Source organism: Saccopteryx leptura, chromosome 9, assembly GCF_036850995.1.
Source record: "Saccopteryx leptura isolate mSacLep1 chromosome 9, mSacLep1_pri_phased_curated, whole genome shotgun sequence".
NCBI lineage: Eukaryota > Metazoa > Chordata > Mammalia > Chiroptera > Emballonuridae > Saccopteryx > Saccopteryx leptura.
In genome coordinates this window covers 13871605-13878620 of record NC_089511.1, presented here as the reverse complement: position 1 = coordinate 13878620, position 7016 = coordinate 13871605, and the positions used below count along the sequence as shown (strand labels likewise).

Below are 7016 nucleotides of genomic sequence, written 5' to 3'. Positions count from 1 at the left end.
TGCTCAGCTGAAGTATCAAGCAGGGGCTTGTACTTGCTCTCACTGCAGTCATCCAGTGGCATACTGGAAAGTTCCGTCTGTCGTATTTCTGATTTGACCTGAATCCCCCGCTTCCTCCACACTGGCCCCTTTGGCTGTCTACTCCATCGGCTCTACCCATTTTAAGCTCTTGACAACTCTGACTCGGACTTCCTGGATGACCTCACTTCTATTCTCCCTCTTTCTAATGGCTTTTCCTCGTCAGGAAAAAATAAAAGCAATGACTTTGAAATGCAAATCTGTTGAAAATTTTTGAAAGTCTTCTCATAAGGCGTACAATAAAGACCAAACTCCTCACCTTGGACTTCCTTATCTGGCATGTATACCTCTCTGGTCACCACTTTATTTCTTCTTCTCTATGATCCAGTTACAGGGAGCCTTTTTTTTTTTTTTTTTTTACCACACTAAATTTCATCACAGGACCTTTGCACATCCCATTTTCTGTCTTAAATTTTCTTTACTTGCCTATTGGCATAGACAAATCTTATTCATCCTTTAGATATCTGAAGACTTTTTTTTTTTTACTTAAAGCTTTCTGTTACCTCCTGCATAAACTCAAAGGTTTCCTTTATACGTTAGCCTGCAAATGTGCCTCTTCTTAGATGCAATAAATTATAATTCCTTGAAATGTTACTATTTGGGACACGTCTGGTTTGCCCACTAGGCCACAAGTTTCAGAAAGGCAGAGAGAGGAAGGTATTGGGTGTATTTCTGCTTCGTTATTTTTGCCCCTTGACCTACTTAAGGGTTAGTACAACATCTGGCATAAATTCAACACGTTAAATTATCTTTGACATTTTTAAATGAATAAATAAATGAGCGCCAGGGTCCTGGAGATGGAGTTTTGACTGTATTTATTTGCTTTAAAACTTAGCAATTGTGTGACTTTAATGAAGTGATTTTTCTCTGATTTTCGTTGCCCTGAGATGTAAGGTGGAAATGTACGGCCAGTATTTAGTGTGAAAGACTGCTAGAGAGTTAGGGCATCGAACCAAGAGTGCAGTGGGAACCAGCCACTTCGCTCCCGCCACACGGAGGTTGCTCAGACCACAGCTCGGGCGCCTCAGAGGCAGAGGGTGGGGTGCAGCGTGAGCACCAAGGTGTTTCTTAGGGATCCTTGCATGAGAAAGTAGGGTAAGGCAGCAAGATTGGGCGGAAGAAGCTGAACTGCAAGGCAAGCCCCGCAAAACTCCAGCCAACCCAATGCTGTTCTGCAACCAACTTCCTCTGAGACACCCCTTCGGCCCGCCTCCCTCAGTCAAGGGTATGCGGGCCGCCTGGTGGGGCGCGGAGTTCAGGGAAGCAGCTCCGGGGCTGAGTGAGGCTGCTATCCTGGCACAGCTGACCGCACTGGGCGGCCAGTCCTTCCTCCACGGCAGACCTGTCCAGCACATAGGCACGCCTCCATACCCACACACTGCTTGCATGCGCGGGGACAGTCACTTTTTTATGACATGTCCAGAGGTGCTCCTATAGCCCCCGCTAGGTACAAGGGTTCAAACGAACCATCGGGAGAACAGGTATCAAATCTTTCCTGATCAATGATGGATGTGGAGCGAGGAGATTAGAGAGAAAAGTGTCGATTACTTTGCAGCTGGCGGATCCCACTGCCTAGCAGGAAGGGGATGGGTCTGTTTTCGGGAGACTGGGAAGTAAACTCGACTTCTTCTTTTTTTGTGTGACAGAAACAGAGAGACAAAGGAAGGGACAGATAGGGACAGACAGACAGGAAGGGAGAGAGATGAAAAGCATCAATTCTTCATTTCGGCTCCTTAGTCTCCTTAGTTGTTCATTGATTGCTTTCTCATATGTGCCTTGACCGTGGGGCTACAGCAGAGCGAGTGACCCCTTGCTCAAGCCAGCGACCTTGAGCTCAAGCTGGTCAGCCTTGCTCAAACCAGATGAGCCCATGCTCAAGCCGGTGACCTTGGGGTTTCAAACCTGGGTCCTCAGTGTCCCAGTTCGACACTCTATCCACTGAGCCACTGCCTGCCTGGTCAGGCTTAACTTTAGCACTGTGAAGTAATTGTCTACATTTGCCAAGTACTTGTTTAAAAGAAAGGAGAAAAAAGCGCAAAACTCATGCTGATTTAAATTAATTTTACTAGAAGATTATTTACATAATAATCATAAAACCAGTTATACAATGCATAGTTTTCAAATTTTTTAAATTTATTGATTTTATTTATTTATTTATTGTTTTTACAGAGACAGAGAGAGAGTCAGAGGGATAGATAGAAACGGAGAGAGATGAGAAGCATCAATCATCAGTTTTTCGTTGCAACACCTTAGTTGTTCATTGATTGCTTTCTCATATGTGCCTTGACCGTGGGGCTACAGCAGACCAAGTAACCCCTTGCTCAAGCCAGTGACCTTGGGTCCAAGCTGGTGAGCCTTGCTCAAACCAGATGAGCCCACGCTCAAGCTGGCGACCTCGGGATTTTGAACCTGGGTCCTCCGCAACCCAGTCTGACGCTCTATCCACTGCGCCACCGCCTGGTTAGGCAACAATGCATGGTTTTCTAGCTGATAAACAAGTTTAAAACCACAAATTTATAGATTATACAGAAAACTACACATTAAAAAAGTCCCCATTCACAGAAAATCAAAATTGTGATCGTTTTTCCCTCTTCGAATTATTACACAACCTTTGTTCCTATAGTGCAGTGTGATGAGACTTGACCTTCACTTAATATGCACCATGTCACTCATGCAATAGAATTGTCACATCTTCATTACTGCCCAACAAAACTGTCCCAGTTACTGACGACTATATGAGCAAGACTACAAATGAGTCTTCAAGTATTAAGAACATATTTTTATAAAGCAGTTGTCCAGATTTTTTCATATTATGTAGCCATTAATATTTTCTAAGTTACTTCTTAAGTGAAATTAATTTGGGATGATTTGGGGGGGAACATTTTCTTTAGGTTTTGTGGTGTATATTGCTGGTGGTTTCCGGCATCCATTGTCCCCTTCATCTGTAGGGACAAAATCATGCTTTTTAAGTGGGTACAGCACTTCCCACATAATAGGAAATATCTTCCAATATTTCTTGAAGCTAGATGAGGTCATGTGCCAAAAAGAGAGATTATCACTGAAAGTTTTATGAGGTACAGCTAGCAAGGAAATTAAAAGAAATAATTTGCATTTTTTTTTTTTTTTTTTACTTTTTTTTTTTTTACCCGGCCACCTGGAGTGTGGATCTGATGGCTGGAGTGCTGGAAGCCATCTTGGATTGTGAGGCCAAGACATATACATTAGGGTTGTTGGAGTAAAAACTCTGAGATTCTCACAAACTCTCATGACTGTGGCTCTCCCACACAAGTTCTGGCTTTCATTTCCATGAGAGATTTTCATGAGAGGCAAATGCAATTTTATTTTTCAAGTATCTGTAAGACACACTGACCTAATACAAAACCACTATACAGTATGACAATCTCTCCTTCTCCCCGGCCACCACCCGCGCCCTGTCATTTGGTTTTGCTAACACAGCAGGGTTCAGAAGAAAAACAGACTCCATTAGGCTTCCGATCCATGCATACCTGGGAAACAGAACACATCGTAAAACATCTGTTGAATTTTAGCATCTTGCTAGTCTGGTAGCAAAAATATATTGTAGCATAGACTCATTCAAAGTATTTACAACTTAACTTACAGAGATGACGTTATTACCTGAAAACATGCATGTGACAAATTATTCATCTCTACAGTTATAAAAATTTTAGATTGGTGGTAAAGAGAGCTATCAGTTTTTGCATGCGTCGATGGAGCAGATGTAATGGTAAGTGACATACAAATAAAGCACTGCCCTTTTAATTACTTACAATAATTGTGAGAGAGGCATTATTTTGCCAGCTTTGTAAAAAAGTTTCTTCAAGGCTTATTGCCCATGACTGACCACCATCTCACAACTAGTAAATGCAGGCAGAATTCAAATACGTGTTTATTTGAATTCATAATTTCATTTCATGTATAGCATGATATGAGTAACAACTGAGAGATAACAAGACAGATTAAACTGAAACATCATATTTATTACGTCCTACTACGAAATTGTTATTAAAACACTTGAAAAGTAGATGGGCCAACGGACCAGCCATGTGGCACGTAATGGCTTATTATACATTCTCTGAGGCATTTTCACAGGTGATTCCCAAAATAATTCTCCAGTAATGTTATCGTGATCCTCAGATTAGGGATGAAGAGACTGAGATGACATCCTGGCGGTACCCAGCACATCTATTAGCAATCTTTCAACCTTCGAAATGTTACAGGACTGTGTTCGCTTCAGCAGCAAATATGCTAACATTGGAATGATGAAGGGAAGATTCGCATCGCCGCTGGGCAAGGACGACACACAGATTCATGGAGTGTTTCATATTTTTCAGGCTCGTAGCTACAGAAAGCGAACTGAAGGTTGCCAGAGGGGAGGGAAGTGGGCGTACTTGGGTGAAAGAGGCGAAGGGAATAAGACACACCAGAAGTTACAAAACAGTCATGGGGAAGTGAGCACAGCACAGGGAATGCAGCCAATAATATTGTGATAACTATGTGTGGTGCCAGGTGGGGCACCGGAAATACCGAGCGGAGCACCTTGTAAAGTATACGGTTGTCTAACCTCTGTGTTGTACACCTGAGACCAATATACAATAAAATTAGGGGGAAAAAATTACAAGACTAAGTGTTCCCCGAGCTAGGAAATTGATCTCATCAGATACTGTCAGACGGTCCTTTCACATCTCTTGTCCTCTTATGTCTGTGCCCTCGCAGTGAAAAGCATATGCCCCAGGTAGTCCATGGTCCCCAAAACATGCGGCAGAGGCAGCCAAATGTCATCTCAGAGACCGACCTAAAAACCCTTAGCCTAGATGAGCTCTCCGCTAAACTGATGACCCCAACTAGAGTCTAGCAGGAAAGTTAAGTGGAAAGAAGGGACTATGTTTGTTTTCATGGAGCTATAATTGCCATAGAGCATCAACATTATATTAGTTTCAGGTGTACAGTATTTCAGTATTTGTATATATTGAGAAATGATCACCAAGATAACTAAGATAAGTCTAGTCACCAGTTGCCACCATTCATACTTACAAAACATTATTTCTCTTGTGATAAGAATGTTTAAGATCGCCTGACCAGGTGGTGGCACAGTGGATAGAGTGTCGACCTGAGATGCTGAGGACCCATGTTCAAAATCTCAAGGTCCCCAGCTTGAGAAAGGACTCATCCAGCTTGAGTGTGGGATCATAGACATGATCCTATGACCGCTGGCTTGAGCCCAAAGGTCGCTGGCTTGAAGCCCAAGGTCGCTGGATTAAGCAAAGGGTCACTGGCTCATCTGGCACCCTTCCCCCACCCCCGTCAAGGCACATATGAGAAAGTAATAAATTAACGATAAAAATGCTGCTACTATGAGTTGATACTCTCATCTCCCTTCCTTCCTGTCTGTCCCTGTCTATCTGTCTCTCATTAAAAACAAACAAAAAGCAATGTTTAAGATTTCCTGTCTTAGCAACTTTCAAATATATAATACAGTGTTAACTGGAGTCATCATGTTGTGAATTACATCCCCATGACTTGTTTATGTTATAGCTGGAAGTTTGTGCTTTTTAAGACACTGTAGTGAGTATGTTTATAGGTATGTGTGTATATGTGTCTGTAGCTTTGTGGCACTGAGCTAGAATTTCCCACAGTCAAAGGAATATTATTGCTTTGTGGGGGAAAAATACAGCAACTAATATTGCCTCGTTAGAGAAAATGCCTTTCTGGAAATAGAGACAGAGTTAGTCTTATGAGAACAAATTGCATCCTATAACCAAGGCAATGAGTTGTCAGAAGGAGCCTTAAGCGCCGTGTCATTGTTCCACTTACTGAGGAGAAAGCCAAAGGCTACGAGGGTAACGCAGCCGCCATCCACTCATTTAAATCACGTCATCAGTGTTTTCCTACAAAATGTATTTACTCTCAGTGTGAGGCCAATAAATCAAAAGTTTTGTTGTTATATTGCCTAATTAACTGCTCCCTTTTGCTTCCCGTGTTTTTTAAAATACATGTTTATATACATACCCCAAATAATCAATAATTAGAAAAATAAGCTCTATCCTTAAGACTTAATGAAAAACAGGGGTATTTAAAAGTCTCCTGCAGACTTTTGTTGTTTAAAAGTTTCTCAAGTAAACGGTATTTTTCATTTTTTGTTTCATCATCAAAGGAATTTAAATAGTGCAGCCAGTTGTTATGTACCGAGTGTCTGTGGTGGTGTGATCGCGTTTCTGAGTGTGCTGGCCATGGTGGACAGACTGTAGTCATCTTTTGCTCCTCCGTTTTGTGCTTCTTTATGTGAGGTCACCCTTAAGGTCCCTGGAGAAAGGGGCTTCAACATGTGTGTGTGTTTGGATCCATGGAAACCAGCATTCACTCATTCCACAAGCCCAGCACAGAGGATAAGACCTCTCTCAGTTTATTCTGATGGGACAGTGGATTGGTTGGCTGGTTTTTATATGGGTGTAAGGCCAGCAGCTGCTGTCATGGCCATGCATGTTCCCATTGGATTCAGGCAGACGGTAAAGAAACTGTGGAGCCAGAAAATGGTGGGCCATTCCGTTTATTAGAGTCTTATAACGGCAGAAGAGCAAACAGGCAGGGAAGACCGCATTCTTCTTTCTCAGAACCCACCAACCTCAGCAGGCCCCGGCACAACAAGCCAGGCCAAAATCTCAGGGCTCCAAAGCCCATCAGCGACCTCTCTCTCTCTCTCTCTCTCTCTCAACTCTCCAGCAAAACAGGCTGGGGAGAAAAATCCCTCCTCCAGCAAACAGTAGCAAACAGGCACAACTCCCAAGCAATTTGCAATATGCTGCCCTGAGGTCAAGCACCCACAGCCTTCCACAGACTCGACACTCATGGCGCTGCCCCAATACAAGCAAGCAAACCTAAAAAAAAATACTTGTTCACCCCACAATCTGTTAGGCCACTCT

The 7016-nt window shown here is 42.8% G+C and overlaps 1 non-coding gene across 1 annotated transcript; it reads left to right on the top strand.

The window, feature by feature from the left end:
- Positions 1–4324: 4324 nt before the first annotated feature.
- Positions 4325–4427, top strand: LOC136381620 (U6 spliceosomal RNA). Its single transcript, XR_010747112.1, has one exon. It is a non-coding gene; the product is annotated as a U6 spliceosomal RNA (small nuclear RNA).
- The last annotated feature ends 2589 nt before the right edge of the window (positions 4428–7016 follow it).